Below are 17,495 nucleotides of genomic sequence, written 5' to 3'. Positions count from 1 at the left end.
TCAAGATCATAAATCCTCCATCCACCATCATTATACTAGCATATATATATATATATATATATATATATATATATATATAGACACACACACACACATTCAACCCACATTGTCAATTGCTCAACTATAACCAAACACCAAGAAGACATCATAAATTCACCATATTCCTCAACACATGTCCAACATCAATTTATCCATCAATATCATGAAGACTAATCATTTTAACACATTTAACCACTTCAACTTATCCTATAGTTCTCTAGCCTAAGTTTTCACAGAGCCTTACACATTAAATGCGCGAAACCAAAACCATACCTTGGCCGATCACCACGTTTGATCCAAGGCAGCCACTCAAGCTATACACACAGCACCCACAACTCAAAACAAATACCAAGGCCTTAGCACCAATCCTCCACCAAGCCTCCAAATGTCCACAATGCCAAGTTCCAATTACAACACACCACCTAATACAAATATACAACACATATATATACCCAACTCAATCTCTAATGCACAAATTCATAATTTTAGATAGGATTTTGGTTTCCTCACCTTATCCACGCGCAAAGTAACTTAAACTCGATAAGCTCCGCAAGCTAAATCGAACCTAGAACACCAAATTTGGCAAAATCTCATTACAAGGGCTCAATTTCAAAAATCAAAAGGGGGTAGAGAATCTGAGATGGGATTGTGGCTTACCCGTGAAATTGATCTGATAGAAATGTAGAGCTCGACGCGCTGGACGCGTGGTCGCAAACAGTGTGGCGATCGGAGCTCGAATGGAGAAGTTATGGAGGATGGAAGTGGGAGTGAGGGTTATGAAGCTCTCCTTTCCCCCTTGTTGTTTCAGCGTGTTTCTAAGCTGAATGGGAAGGTGCTTCTGCCCATTTTAAGTTATGGGTCCGGTTGGACCCACGAGCCCAGTTCAACCGGTTTGGCCCATTTGGCCCAATTTTAGGCTAAATTTTTTGAAATTAGTGTCAAAATTCTCGTTTTGAAGAGCTCTATCCTATTTTGATATTAGATTTATATTTTTAATTTTCCTAATTAAAATTCAATTTATTGACTAATTATTTACTAATTTTAGCGGGGTTTACACAATTGCCTAAGCTTGCTTGTGCTTTAATCCTTGCTTATTCATTGCTTGCAACTTAGGCCACTTAATTGAGAAAATCATGCTAAATCTTTCTTCGTGGTGCCATTTTAGCCGGCCGTTGTGTGTGTTCTAACCACGCACATAATTGGAATACACACACGGCTTATTTTATTTTTATCACACCATACAACTATGCAAACTTCCTCAATTAGACGCTTGTTTGTTTTCTATTGGCTCTAAGTATACATTGGATTTACTTCCTCCTTTGCCTTTGTGTGCTACTTGTCCCTATGATTCCTAATTATACTCTATTCATTGTTTTTGAGGATGAACCGTAAAGGGAAGGAGCCGATAGAGGAAGAGGACGCCGAGTTTGGAGATGCCGATCCTGCATTGGACTTGGCAATTTTTCAGCAGCCGAGCCCCCACATCCGCCAGCTGAAGGTAGGGGTGTTCAAATCCAAACCGATCCAAATTAAACCGCTCATCCAATCTAATCCAAACTGAAAACTGATTAAAACCGCACTAATTCAGATTTGATTGGATTCTATTTTTTTTACAAACCGCTGGATCAGATCGGATTTCGGATTTATTTTTCATAACCGATCCAATCCAATCCAAACCACATAATGTGCTATAATATTATTATTTTATTATTATATTTATAATTATACTTATAACATGTTCAATTTGTTATACAACTTTATATTATTCATGTATTATTATTATTTAATAAATATTTTATGTCTAAAATGTTATTTATTTATTTATTTTAACTAACTTATAATTTTATTTCTATTGTTATGTTATTGTTGGCTTTTTAAAATATTGTTGAGACTTGTTATGTCATCGTTGATTATTTAAAATTTAATGTTGTAACTTGTTATATGTATTTGATTTTTTTTAATTTACAAAACCACAAATCCAATCCAATCCAAACCGCTTGAAATTGGATCGGATCGGATTGGATTTTTTTTTAAAAGTCATCCAATCCAAACTGCACCGCAAGTACAATTAGTGTTCGGATCAGATGATTTTTTGACTCAAAACCGATCCAAACCGCACCGCGAACACCCCTAGCTGAAGGTGGGGTGATTTAGAGTCATTCTCACCGTATTGTATTCGTGTACGGAGAATTGAGCAACACTTAAGTGTGGGGGAGGATTCGCCATTATTGGGCATAAATTTTCTTTTCTGAATACTTTGCACTTTATTTTTTTGTTTTCTTTTATTATGTTTCTTGTAGATATTTAGAGTGCTTTTGACTGTTACATTGCATTTCCTTTTGGTATATATATCTTAGCTTATTCATAGTTTTATTTCGAGCTATTGCATTTTGTATTTTTAGTTGGTATATATTTTATAGATAGAAGTTGTGATTGGATGATATGAATAGCATAGTGCCTAGTTCAATTTTGTCCTAATTTTTCATATTGATTTTTGGATATTGAAAATTAGGAATAGAATTAGAAAAATTTTTGATGAAATTGCATCCATCACATCATACATACATATATAGAAAATAATTTTCGTGAAAAATAACAAAAATTTTTAAGAATTTTATTTTTTAGGGCATTCTATTGAATTGATTTGGAAAACTATTTTTGAGCTTGCTTGAATGATTTTTTTTGTGGAACATAGAAGAGAGATAGAACAAAATACCTTGTGAGTTGTTGAGCTTTTAATGAGTGGTTACACACTTTAACCACAATTTTTGTTTATTGTGTGCTATGCTCCTTCTATAATTGTGATCTTGGTTTTGCTGATTCTTTATTTTCAATAGTTGATGTTTGAATGCATTGAGCATGATTGAGACCATCTTTGAATTAAACTCATTCATCCATATAGCCATACCCCTTGCATCTACCATTATTAACCCTTTTGAGCCTTAATTACCCATTGTTTTTAACATTACCACATCATAACCTTAAGCGAAAAACCATGATCTACCTTGAATTGCATCCTTAATTAGCTTAGGTTGAGAGGTGTGTTACATTTAAGTGTGGAAAAATTTTAGAGAAACTTTGGTAGAGAGGATAAAAGTATTTTGGGTATGTATTGAAAGAAAAATTTTGGAAATGGGTACATTCATATATGAATTCTAAAGGCATATACATTTGATTTCTTAAAAAAAAAAAAAAAGGGGACAATAGTTTTTCCAAAGAAAAGAAAAAAAAAGAAAGTATAAATAATGACTGCATATGAGAATTGAATGAAAATCAATGCATGAATATGTGGGAAAGAAAATGATGAAAGGTTAGGTTGCATTGTGGTTATTAGGGTAATATAGGTTGAGTTGGATACTTAAACTAATCAAGGATTCAATCTTTTAGTCCACTAAGCCATATCTATCCCACCTTAACCCTAATCCCATTACAACTCTAAGAAGTTCTCATGATATTTGTATTCATGAATCATATATTTGTTGATTGTTGGATGAAAAGCAAATCCTTGAAAGCGTGATTAGAGGAGAGTTGAGTGATTAAACCCTTAGACACTAAGTGTTGAGAGTGTATACACATCTAGTGAGAGTTCTATTACTCAATTCTATGTCTCCACACTTCTTGTCATGCATTCTTGTAAGTTGCTTCATTTTAAAAACTTGAATCAATTCATTAGATTATGATCACATTTGTAATTTTTTTTTGCTTTTAGCCCTGTATGTCTATATGTTTGCTTGGTAATTTGATTATTTGTTTTTACCAAATCAATAAGACACTAAAGTATAGATAGATATAGATAGTATTAGTATACTTGCATGCATATAGATAGTTGCATTTAATAAGTTGTTTAGGATTTGATCGTTCTCCTTGTTTGTGTTTAGCATGAGGACATGCTATTGTTTAAGTGTAGGAGAATTGATGAGTCTATATTTGACGATAATTCTTAGCTTGAATTGGATGGATTTCATTACATAAACTCACACTTAACCACCAAAATAACATACTTTTGTGATTTCTCTCTAGATTTGACCTAAATGTGAAAACATGCATTTTTGTGCTTAAATTGACCATTTTAATTCCACTTTTTTTCCATTCGATGCCATGATATGTTTGTTGAGTGCTTTCAGCTCCTATAGGCATGAATGGCTAGGTAAAAGTGGAAGAAAGCATGCAAAGAGGGAGAACACATGAAGAAAACAAAGGAGAAGCACACACTGAAGTGTGCGTACGCACAAGTCCCAGCGCGTGACTTCATTAATGAAGCACGTGGCTCGCAATTTTGGGGGCCTCTTTGCCCAATTTTTGGTGTTTCTGAAGCTGATTGGGTGCTATATCAAGGATACTTCATTCCATATCAAAAGGAGCTCACTTAGACATTAGAGAATGTATTAGGAGTAAGAGTAGGGTAGAGTAGAAAAATTCTCTCTTAGGATTTACTTAAATTTTTATTGTAGTATTTTATAATTAAGTTTTGATCTTAGATTTTGCTCATCACTTTTGTAAGTACTCTTTAATTTCCTCTTTAATTATATTACTCTTGTTACATTTTCTTTTTGTTCAAGTTACTTTTCTAATATATGCAATTTTGGTTTCTTGAAATTTTGGTTGATGAATTTAATGTTTTATGCTTTATATATGCTCGATTGAATCTTTATTGTTGATATTGTGAATAGTTTGGTTATAGTTTTCATTTTTCTTTGTAATTTTTTATGTTTTGCTTTTATGCCCACCAAGTGTTTGTGAAAATGCCACTTGGTAATTTTGAGTAGATTTTCACACCTTGACTTGAAAAATGAGTTCCTAGGATACTAGAATCATAATGTCCGACATTTATGATAATTCTTGGATAGTTAGTTAGCTCTTATTTCCATTGACACTAGCTTTTTACTAAGTAATTAGTAAGTTAGCTAGGACTTATGGATTAAGGTCAATTATGCTTGCTTAACTTACTCCTCGATATTAGGGGTTGACGAAGTGAGATTAACTCATCATAATTGCCATAGTTGTGGTTATGACGATGATACGATTCCTTAATTCTCATTCCCAAGTCAAGGCTCTTTTATGCATTTATAGTATTTTCACTAGTTTTGACCTTACTTCTTTTTTACTCGCATTAATTTCAATTTTGATCTCTTCTTAGTTCTTTTATTCTTTAGTTCTTTTAATTTTTCGTTCTTTGATTGAAGAAACCCCATGATTTCACAACTAAGAATGTGCACCTTAATTGCATTGTCTAAGGAAAGACGATCCGGGGTTTAAAACTCCCGGTTAATATTTGTTTTGAATTGTGACAAACCTTTTAATTTAAACTTTAATGTTGGTTGATTGTTGGATTAGAACTATACTTGCAACGCCAATTCTATTTTTAGGAAAATTCCTAATCCACTATCGGCCATACATTAGTCAAATTTTACCGAACAAAAATAATGTCCACATGTAAAAGAGAAGGATACAAATACTTTTATCGGATTCGATTTTTAATTGGAGTTACAGATCTCAAGAAATCGAAGTCTAAAAATCAAAGGAGCTTCGATTTCTCTCTTTCTCTCTTTCTTTTTCCCAAAGAAAAATGTTTCGATCTTGCTTTGCTTGGAGGAAGATTGATTAATTTGTTAAGGTGACACATGGGAAAAGAAAAATGTTTCGATCTTGCTTTGCTTGGAGGAAGAATGATTAATTTGTTAAGGTGACACATGGGAGGGGCTTACGTGTCACGGTTATATATGTATATATGTATGCATATGAACCAAGTTTATTTCTTTTCCTTTGTTCCCCCTATGGGCAGGGTGTTCAAATCTAAACCGATTTAAATTAAACCATTCATCCAATTCGATTTAAATCGAAAATTGATTAAAATCGCACTAATTCAAATTTGATTGGATTCTATTTTTTGCAAAGCACTGGATTGGAGCGAATTTTGGATTTACTTTTCATAACCGATCCAATCCAATCCAAACCGCAGAATGTACTATAATATTATTTTTTTATGGTTAAATTACACAGTTAGTCCCTACATTTTCAGTGAAATTACAAATTGGTCCCTATACTTTAAAAGTTTGTAATTGGGTCCTTAAAGATAATTAAAATTTGTAATTTAGTCCCCGTTATTCAAAAAGTGCTTGATTTAACAGAATATTCTCAATATATTCTCTATTTTAATAGAATATTTTCAGCATATTCTGAGAATATTCTCAGCATATTCTGAGAATATTTTGTTAAATCAACACTTTTTGACCGACGGGGACTAAATTGCAAATTTTAATTCTCTTTAGGGATCCAATTACAAACTTTTAAAGTGTAGAGACCAATTTACAATTTCACTAAAAGTGTAAGGACCAACTGTGTAATTTAATCTTATTTTATTATTATATTTACAATTAATACTTATAACATGTTCAATTTGTTATACATTTTTCTATTATTCATGTATTATTATTATTTAATAAATATTTTATATTCAAAATATTATTTATTTATCTATTTTAACTAACCTATAATTTTATTTCTATTGTTATATTATCGTTAACTTTTTAAGATTTGTTATGTCATTGTTGATTATTTAAAATTCAATGTTGAGACTTGTTATATATATTTAATTTTTTTTATTTTAAAAATCGAAAATCCAAACTGATCCAAACCGCTTGTAATCGGATCGAATCGGATCGAATTTCCAAAAAAATTTCATCAAATCCAAACCACATCGTACATAAATTAAGCATTCGGATCGAATGACTTTTTCTCTTAAAACCGAACCAAACCGCACCGCAAACACCCCTACTAATGGCTTTGGCCAAGTATTCTTTCTTTGTTTTCTTAATGGCTTCGGCCACTTCCTTCTTCTCTTTTTTTTTTCTTTTGAACTTTAATAATAATAATAATAATTCTTTTATTTTTTCGAAATATCTCATTATAATAAAAATTATTTAAAAATCTTAATAGATTTTAAACTCAAAGTATCATGAAATTTAATTTAATTATATTTAGAGAAATAATTTTTTTAAATAAAATTATCAACAATTATCATAAATAAACTAATAACTCATCATTATTTAATTTTTAAAAATTAAGGTTATTATATCCTACCCACCTTAAAAAATTTTTGTCCTAAAAAATTGTTACATTAGAACAAGTTTAAATTCAAACCAAAGAAAATAGAGTCCACGAAGAGAAGTATAGACAATCAAAGGTACATAGGGACAATAAGGTTTAGTCAGAAAATAATCAAATCACATTCCGAGAAAATCCAAAGCAATAATTCCAATGAAGGTAATAAAGGAAGAGATGGCACGAGTTCGTGTAGCACGAATAAAGATTATACCTTGAAACCAAGCTAACTTCGTAATCTCTAATGTTTCCAAACCCTATAATTCGCATTACCTATTACTTCTATTTCGTCCATGACAACCCATTAGTGTTTTTATATACATAAATCATCAGTATTAAGTTGGCTAGACCTAATACCATGAGGAATGCAACAGTCGACTAACAGCATTAATCAATAGACAGTCATGCATTTGAAACTCAAACTCTTGTCATTAGAACAAGTTCTACTGCATGACAAACACTCAGAGTATGCAGTGAAGCATAGTCAGTCCATTTTCAAAGCTCTAACATGAACAAACTGCTCTGATACCAAAATGTAATACCCTAACTTTTAGCACCTCATGATCGTACCAAAAGCTATGGTGTTACTTACCTCTAAGCCTTTAAGTTTTATTATATACTATCTTTATTAAATATTGAGCCTTCGTGAATACGAACTGAAGTTTTAACCAAGAAAACAAAGAGTCGGTACTTTAAACCATTTAAGCACAAATATATATATATATATATACACACACACACGTAGCATGATATACATAGACTTATTCAAATATCCTTAAATACAAGTCCTACCCCTCTAAAACCCAAAAGAATAAGCGACGAAGGGAAAATAAAATCTAACAACTCAGCTCGTAAACATAATCTTCTATGCTCTTATAGCTCCGCACTAAACCTTTGTACCTGTAGCTGAAAGGGGGTGGAAATAGGGGGTAAGAACTGGAGAGTTCTTAGTAGGATCTGGGTGTATAATTATGTTCATTTTTATTACCATAGCCAACAGCAACGAGCAGTAGGATATATTTAGACTTAACAAATAAGGAACACAGAAATCTAACAATCATATAGCACACCCACAATCATAGAAAACACACTCACAAACATGTAACACCTAACTTTTAGCACCTCATGATCGTACTAAAAGCTCAGGCGTTACTTACCTCTAAACCTTTCTATTTTATACTACCTTTATTTAATATCGAGCCTTTACAAATACGAATCGAAACTTTACTCAAGAAAATGATAAGTCTTTTCTGTTAACCAATTAATCAAAATGATATATATAGCATCATATCAATAGACATAATCCAAGATTCTCAAATATAAGTTCTACCCCTCTAAAAATCAAAGACAATAAACGGCGAGGGGAAAATAAAGTCTAAGACTAAACCATATACAGAAAGTATGAATACATATACATAAAACTCTGTGGATCGGTCGCGGCTCTTCGCCAAGGATTCCTGAACCTGTTATTGAAAACAAAAGATCTGTAGGGGGTGAGAACGTCATCCTCGCATGTTCTTAGTAGGGAAAGTGACTGCCGTGAGAGTAAAGAAATAAAATGCAAATATTTACTGTGTAACTTTAAAATAATTACCTTTAGGATTCTTTAAACTCATTTTAAAGACTTTAGTTAGTTTTCTTTGAATTACATTATTTTAAGCAAAACACAGTCCCGTCACTCAGTTCTGAGTTATAATGATTAGTTTTTGATTATCTTAATCCTTGACATATACATGAATCAACAAGCACAAGCAGACTCGCAATACAAACACACAAACCATTTACACAAAAATAAAATAGCATAATCATAGAGAAATAAAATGAGTAAATATAATCAAATGCAAATACGCAAACAATATGATGCATGTCTAGTCCTATCGCAGGTAATGAGCTCATTTGTCGGTTTCGACCTACACCCGACGCAATCCAACTCGCAAGTCGGATAAGGCATTCCACTGACATAACCTCTGTAAGTTTTCACTTCTTGCAGGCGCTGATTCTGCAGCTGAAGTATGTCGAACATGACCTCTGCAAGTACTTGTAGGCACTGATTCTCCAGCTGAAGCATGTGACCCATGTTCCTGGAAGCCATTCCACATTTACGAGTATCCCTGCACAGTCATTCATATATAAAGTCCACGACTTAAAATTTTCTCATCAGTACCATAACTATTTACTTTCCGTCACCCTATCGTGACCTTTTACTCATTTCATAATCACATGTGTCGTGTTATCTTTTCTCTTTCTTTCTTTTTCTTAACAAAATGAACTCATACCATGACTTAAAACAAAATCTCTTCTCAAAAGATTCAATTTAAAACATTATAATTTTCTTAATAAATCGAATTGAAAATAAGACTCTTTCTGTAATAAATCGAAATTCAGTAATATTTTAAAATCAGATTTGCTTTTAAATAACGCTTTAAATAAGGCCTTGGAGTTTTATAAAAATTTCGGCAATATTTTCTCTAAAATTCGGATTATGCCACCCTTCTAGGATCCCTACCAAACCATTCTCAATTCTCGAAAATCACTGATAAATCCAACAAACCATATCCATTATCAAAACATTTATAAATCTGAAAGCTAACCAAGTTCAATATCAAACTCATTTTCAACTCTCTATTCATTACAAATAAATTAAACCAACATTTTTTCAAACTTTTTCCAACCGTTTTAAACTCAAGTCATTCCTTACTTTAGAAGTATAAATCAAACTTTCCAATATTAAACCCTTTTTTCGATATGTGTAAATATATAAACCTAATCTTTTTCCAACATAGAATCACTTCTCAAATAAGCCTGTAAATCAGATTTCTAGTACACACACATATTAGATTTCTAAAATAAAATCACTTTTCGTATATTTTTGCTAAAATTTGGACAAAACCTCCCCGATAAATTAGACCTCACCACCCTTACGGTCCCTCTCTTTCATAATTTCTCAATTTATCTTGATTCAACCCAGCTCTCAATCCAAAATTAACCAAGTCAAGTATTAAATCAGTCAACTTCATCCATTCTGCACAACTCTGACCAATATAATATTCTCAATTCGTACATCATTTAACCAAAACGTAACATAACGTACTCACAGCTGTAACTCCGGCAATCCTTTATCACAACCAGCTAAATATAGAATTTTCCAGCATTCTCAAACATTTAAAAATAAAACACATGTTCATAATAGTTCATTGGTGCACAAAATTGTGATTACAATTTTCACAACTCCGCACAACTAACCAGCAAGTGCACTGGGTCGTTCAAGTAATACCTTACATGAGTAAGGGTCGATCCCATGGAGATTGTCGGCTTGAAGCAAGCTATGGTTATCTTGTAAATCTTAGTCAGGAGATTAATGATAAAAATGATTTTGTTTATGAAAAATAAATAACATGAAATAGATGGTACCAGTGATTCAGTAATGAGGAACAAGTTGAGGTTCCAGAGATGCTCTATCGTCTGAATCTCTGCTTTCCTACTGTATTCTTCTCTAAACACGCATGGCTTCCTTCAATGGCAAACTGTATGTTGGTGGATCACCGTTGTCAATGGCTACCATCCGTTCTCTCGGATGAAAAATACCAAGTACGGTTTCTGCACGGCTAATCAACTGTCGGATTTCTCGTCTCGGATGAAAACTACTAGGTACAACTACCGCACGGCTAATCATCTGTCGGTTCTCACTTGTGTCGGAATAGGATCTCTCTATCCTTTTGCACACTGTCACTGTGCCCAACACTCGTGAGTTTGAAGCTCGTCACAGTCATCCCGTTCCAGATCCTACTCGGAATACCACAGACAAGGTTTAGACTTTCTGAATCTCAGGAATGCTGCCAATTTCTAGCCTCTACCACGAAGGTTCTAATCTCACGGACTCAGTCCGTGGATTAGAGACCCAAGAGATACACACTCAAGCTATCGCCCAATGACTACGTTGAGCTCAGGTAGAACGGGAGTGGTTGTCAAGCACGCGTTCATAAATTTGAGAATGATAATGAGTGTCACGGATCATCATATTCTCTATATTGAAGTTTGAGTGAGTATCTTAGAACAGAATCAAGCGTGATTGAATAGAAAACAACAGTAATTACATTAATCCATTGAGACACAGCAGAGCTCCTCACCCCCACCTATGGGTTTAGAGACTCATGCCATAGAAGATACAATATGAAATGTAAAATATCATAGGTTACAAAAATGAATCTCTAAAAGTAGTTTTTATACTAAACTAGTAACTTAGGTTTACAGAAAATGAGTAACTAAGTGCAGATAGTGCAGAAATCCACTTTCGGGGCCCACTTGGTGTGTGCTTGGGCTGAGCATTGAAGCTTTCACGTGAATATGCCATAAATTGGAGTTAAACACCACCCTGGGTGCCAAAATGGGCGTTTAACGCCAAGAAGTGTGCCAATTCTGACGTTTTACGCCAGAAAAGGGTCTCTAGTTGGCATTTAACGCCAGTTTGAGCCATCAAATCTCGGGCAAAGTATGGACTATTATATATTGCTGGAAAGTCCAAGATGTCTACTTTCCAACGCAATTGAGAGCGCTCCAATTGGGCTTCTATAGCTCTAGAAAATCCATTTTAAGTGCAGAAGGGTCAGAATCCAACAGCATCTGCAGTCCTTTCTCAGCCTCTGAATCAGATTTTTGCTCAGGTCCCTCAATTTCAGCCAGAAAATACCTGAAATTACAGAAAAATACACAAACTCATAGTAAAGTCCAGAAATGTGATTTTTTCATAAAAACTAATAAAAATATAATAAAAAGTAACTAAAATATACTAAAAACTACCTAAAAATAATGCCAAAAAGGGTATAAATTATCCGCTCATCACAACACCAAACTTAAATTGTTGCTTGTCCCCAAGCAACTAAAAACAAAATAAGATAAAAATAAGAGAATATACAATAAATTTCAAAAATATCAATGAAGATTAGTTTCAATTAGATGAGCGGGACTAGTAGCTTTTTGCTTCTGAACAGTTTTGGCATCTCACTTTATCCTCTGAAGTTCAGAATGATTGGCATCCATAGGAACTCAGAATTCAGATCGTGTTATTGATTCTCCTAGTTCAGTATGCTGATTCTTGAACGCAGCTACTTTATGAGTCTTGGTCGTGGCTCTAAGCATTTTGTTTTCCTGTATTACCACCGGATACATAAATACCACAAACACATAACTAGGTGAACCTTTTCAGATTGTGACTCAGCTTTGCTAGAGTCTCCAGTTAGAGGTGCCCAGACTTCTTAAGCACACTCTTTTTACTTTGGATCACGACTTTAACCGCTCAATCTCAAGCTTTTCACTTGACACCTTCACGCCACAAGCACATGGTTAGGGACAGCTTGATTTAGCCGCTTAGGCCAGAATTTTATTCCTTTGGACCCTCCTATCCATTAATGCTCAAAGCCTTGGATCCTTTTTACCCTTGCCTTTTAGTTTAAAGGGTTATTGGCTTTTTCTGCTTGCTTTTTCTTTTTCTTTCTTTTTCTTTATTTTTCGCCCCTCTTTATTTTTCTTCTTTTTTTTCGCAAGCTTTGTGTTTTTCACTTCTTTTTCTTGCTTCAAGAATCAATTTTATGATTTTTCAGATTATCAATAACATTTCTCTTTTTTCATTATTCTTTCAAGAGCCAACAATTTTAATATTCATAAACTTCACTATCAAAAATATGCACTGTTCAAGCATTCATTCAGAAAACAAGAAGTATTGTCACCACATCAAAATAATTAAACTAATTTCAAGATAAATTTCGAAATTATGCACTTCTTGTTCTTTTGCAAATAAAAGTATTTTTTTAAGAAAGGTGAGGGATTCATGGAATCATTCATAGCTTTAAGACATAGACTCTAAACTTTAATGATCATGTAATAAAAATAAGACATAAAATAAACATAAAAGTAGACAAAAAAATAAAAGAAAGGAAATTAAAGACATAAAAATAAATGACTCTAATACTAATGCTTATGTAACTCTTAAAATAGGTTTCTAATAATAAAATTTATCACAAAGTTAGGACTCAACAACTTTCATTTTGAGAGGTAAGTTCTCCTTCAATCTGTGGGACGTCTGGCTCTTCAAGGGACAACTTCTGGCGCTTTAGCTCCTGTATCTCGCGCCCTTGTTTCTCTTGTTCTATGAGCAGTTTGCAAAGCATGCTGTTTTGATTCTGCTACTCTTCTTTGAGTTGATTCACAGCTTCTTGCAGCTTGGTGACAGATGCTTCTAAGCGAGCCCAATAGTCAAATTGAGGAATTTCTGGGAGGAGCTCATGTGCCCTCCTCTTGATGAGGTTATCTTGAATTTGAGGTCCATCCATCACTTTTTTGGTGATTGGGCATTCAACTGGGATATATTCATCCACACCCATCTTTACCCCCGCATCTTTACATAATAGACTAATCAAGTTTGGGTAGGCCAATTTGGCCTCAATGGATTCCTTGTTTGCAAACATGTAAATTTTAACAGGGATCAGCTGATGGATCTCTACCTCTTTCCCCAGCATAATACAGTGAATCATCACTGCACTCTTGACAGTGACTTCAGATCGGTTGCTGGTTGGGAGTATAGAACGCCCAATAAAATCCAGCCAACCTCTAGCAACTGGTTTGAGATCTCCTCTCTTTAGCTGGTTTGGAACACCTTTTGAATTAGTAATCTACTTGGTTCCAAGGAGGCATATGTCCTCTAGAACTTGATCTAGCCTTTTATCTTTAGCCATTCTCCTGTTAAAGGACTCTGGATCATCTTGTAGTTGAGGAAGTTTGAGAACTTCTCTCACTTTGTCAAAGTGGAAGTAAATAATCTTCCCTCTGACCATAGTCTAAAAGGAGTAGAAAGCAGTTCCCTCTAATCTTTGCTTCTCTGTCATCCACAGATTTGCATAGAATTTTTGGACCATGTTTCTTCCAACATGTATCTCAGGATTAGCCAGGACTTTCCAGCCCTTGTTTTGAATCTGCTCTTAGATTTCCGGGTATTCATCTTCTTTTAGATTGAATTTAACTTCCAGGATCACTGATTTTCTGCACACAATTTTGAAGTAATGGTCTGCATGTTCTTTGGTGCAAAAATTCTCATGCATCCACGGTAGTTTTAGATTACTTTCTTTCTTGCCTCTTGAAGCGGTTTGTCTTCCTTTGGAAGCCATGAGATTCGTTTGTTTTAGCTCAGGGATCATGAAAATCACACCAAACTTAGAGAGTTGCTTGTCCTTAAGCAAGAAGAAAACAAAGAAGATGTATAGATAGAGAGAAGGATTCGAATGACGGGTGAAGAGGGGCTGGCCGAATGTGTATTTAAAGGGGAGGGAGGAAATGGGTTTCGAATTTTTAGAAAAAGATCAGATAGAAAGATATGATTGATATAAGATGAACATGATGTGAAAAAAAATAAGATTTTTAAAATTTAAAAGATATGAAAAAGATATGAGGAAATTAAATCTGAATTTTTGTTTATGCATCTAAGAAATAAAAGATAATATGAATGAGTTCAAAAGATTTGAAAAGAAATTGGAAAGATGAATGGGTTTTTAAAAACGTTTTGAAAAAGAATTGAAAAGAATTGAAAAAGAATTAAAAAGAATTTATAAGATTATTAATTTTTTTGGAATGGAAATTAAAAAATGAATGTTTGTAATATTTTGATGCAGAAAATTTTGAATTAAAACATGAAGATTCGAAAAAAATTGAATTGGAAACAAAAAGATAAATTTTTCCTAATCTAAGCAGCAAAATAAACCGTCAGTTGTCCAAACTCGAATAATCTCCGGCAACGGTGCCAAAAACTTGGTGCACGAAATTGTGATTACAATTTTCACAACTCCGCACAACTAACCAGTAAGTGCACTGGGTCGTTCAAGTAATACCTTACGTGAGTAAGGGTCGATCCCACAGAGATTGTCGGCTTGAAGCAAGCTATGGTTATCTTGTAAATCTTAGTCAGGAGATTAATGATAAAAATGATTTTGTTTATGAAAAATAAATAACATGAAATAGATGGTACTTGTGATTCAGTAATGAGGAACAGGTTGAGGTTCTGGAGATGCTCTGTCGTCTGAATCTCTGCTTTCCTATTGTCTTCTTCTCCAAACACGCATGGCTTCCTTCAATGGCAAGCTGTATGTTGGTGGATCACCATTGTCAATGGCTATCATCCGTCCTCTCGGATGAAAAATACCAGGTACGGTTTCTTCACGGCTAATCAACTGTCGGATTTCTCATCTCGGATGAAAAATACCAGGTACAACTACCGCACGGCTAATCATCTGTCGGTTCTCACTTGTGTCGGAATAGGATCTCTCTATCCTTTTGCACACTGTCACTGTGCCCAACACTCGTGAGTTTGAAGCTCGACACAGTCATCCCGTTCCAGATCCTACTCGAAATACCACAGACAAGGTTTAGACTTTCTGAATCTCAGAAATGCTGCCAATTGGTTCTAGCCTCTACCACGAAGGTTCTAATCTCACGGACTCGGTCCGTGGATTAGAAACCCAAGAGATATGCACTCAAGCTGTCGCCCAATGACTACGTTGAGCTCAGGTAGAACGGGAGTTGTTGTCAAGCACGCGTTCATAAATTTGAGAATGATAATGAGTGTCACGGATCATCATATTCTCTATATTGAAGTACGAGTGAGTATCTTAGAATAGAATCAACCGTGATTGAATAGAAAACAACAGTAATTGCATTAATCCATTGAGACACAACAGAGCTCTTCACCCCCCACCTATGGGGTTTAGAGACTCATTCCGTAGAAGATACAATATGAAATGTAAAATGTCATAGGTTACAACAATGAATCTCTAAAAGTAGTTTTTATACTAAACTAGTAACTTAGGTTTACAAAAAATGAGTAACTAAGTGCAGATAGTGCAGAAATCCACTTCCGGAGTCCACTTGGTGTGTGTTTGGGTTGAGCATTGAATCTTTCACATGCATATGCCTTAAATTGGAGTTAAACGCCACCCTGGGTGCCAAAATGGGCGTTTAACGCCAAGAAGTGTGCCAGTTCTGGCGTTTTACACCAGAAAAGGGTCTCTAGTTGGCTTTTAACGCCAGTTTGGGCCATCAAATCTCGAGCAAAGTATGGATTATTATATATTGCTGGAAAGCCCAAGATGTCTACTTTCCAACGCAATTGAGAGAACTCCAATTGGGCTTCTGTAGCTCTAGAAAATTCATTTTGAGTGCAGGAGGGTCAGAATTCAACAGCATCTGCAGTCCTTTCTCAGCCTCTGAATCAGATTTTTGTTCAGGTCCCTCAATTTCAGCCAAAAAATACCTGAAATTACAGAAAAACACAAAAACTCATAGTAAAGTCCAAAAATGTGATTTTTTCATAAAAACTCATAAAAATATAATAAAAAGTAACTAAAACATACTAAAAACTACCTAAAAACAATGCCAAAAATGGTATAAATTATCCACTCATCATTCATCAACTACCAACCAAGTTTTCAAGCATACCCTTATCATTATCAAATCACAAAGCCAATAAAAATCTTCATCATCAAACACAGCCACAAATCAATCTTAACTCATTCAATCATATTCAATATTACCAATAATTTCGACTTTCATCAATTAGTCATACAGAACATTTATAAGTTATTTGTAATTACTCAATGAAATATTTGGGCATTCTAAATTTAAAAGCTTTCAATTTTAAAACAAACCCCTTGCCTCAATGTCGCAATCCGAGAAAATCAAATGTGATGGACCGCTTTTTATTTTTAGCTCGCATCAGCAACAGTAGCTTCAACATCCACCGGTGTTGGCAGCAGCACGGCATCAACCGAATAACAACTCTGATGGCGGCAGAGGCTCCGGCAGCTGCGAAAACCATGAGCAGAGGCAGATTTAAGCAAGCCTCCCCTCCAAACCTCCAAAAGCAACACCAGTTCCAAAAAGGTTCGACGGTGGTAGCGGCTGACTTTAATGCTGGCGACGCCGGGCAGAATGGCGATGGTAGAAGCTCGGCACGGTGGCTAGCCTCAGCAGTGGTGGCAACAGCGACGATCCCAGTTCCTCCTCTTCGTGTTCTTCTCTTCCTCAAGTTCTCTCTCTCCTTAGATCTACTCTCCTCCACGGTAAACCAACGACATCAGTAACAAAGCTCCAGCGGTGACGGAGGCAAGGCGGCGACGCAGGCAGCAACGCCTCCCTCTCTCACTCGCGATGACAGCGTGGACTCCACGGGACTGCGATAGGCACGAACGGCTTCCTCCTACAATGGTGATGGCGCAGAAAAGAAGGCTTTGGCGAGGCGGCTGGACGGCTCTCTCTCTCCGCGGTTCCGTTTCTGAAGGCAGCTCAGCAGCAATGATCGGCGGTGACGCGCGACG

This window comes from Arachis hypogaea, chromosome 18, assembly GCF_003086295.3.
Source record: "Arachis hypogaea cultivar Tifrunner chromosome 18, arahy.Tifrunner.gnm2.J5K5, whole genome shotgun sequence".
Classification (NCBI taxonomy): domain Eukaryota; kingdom Viridiplantae; phylum Streptophyta; class Magnoliopsida; order Fabales; family Fabaceae; genus Arachis; species Arachis hypogaea.
This window is presented reverse-complemented; position numbering follows the sequence as displayed.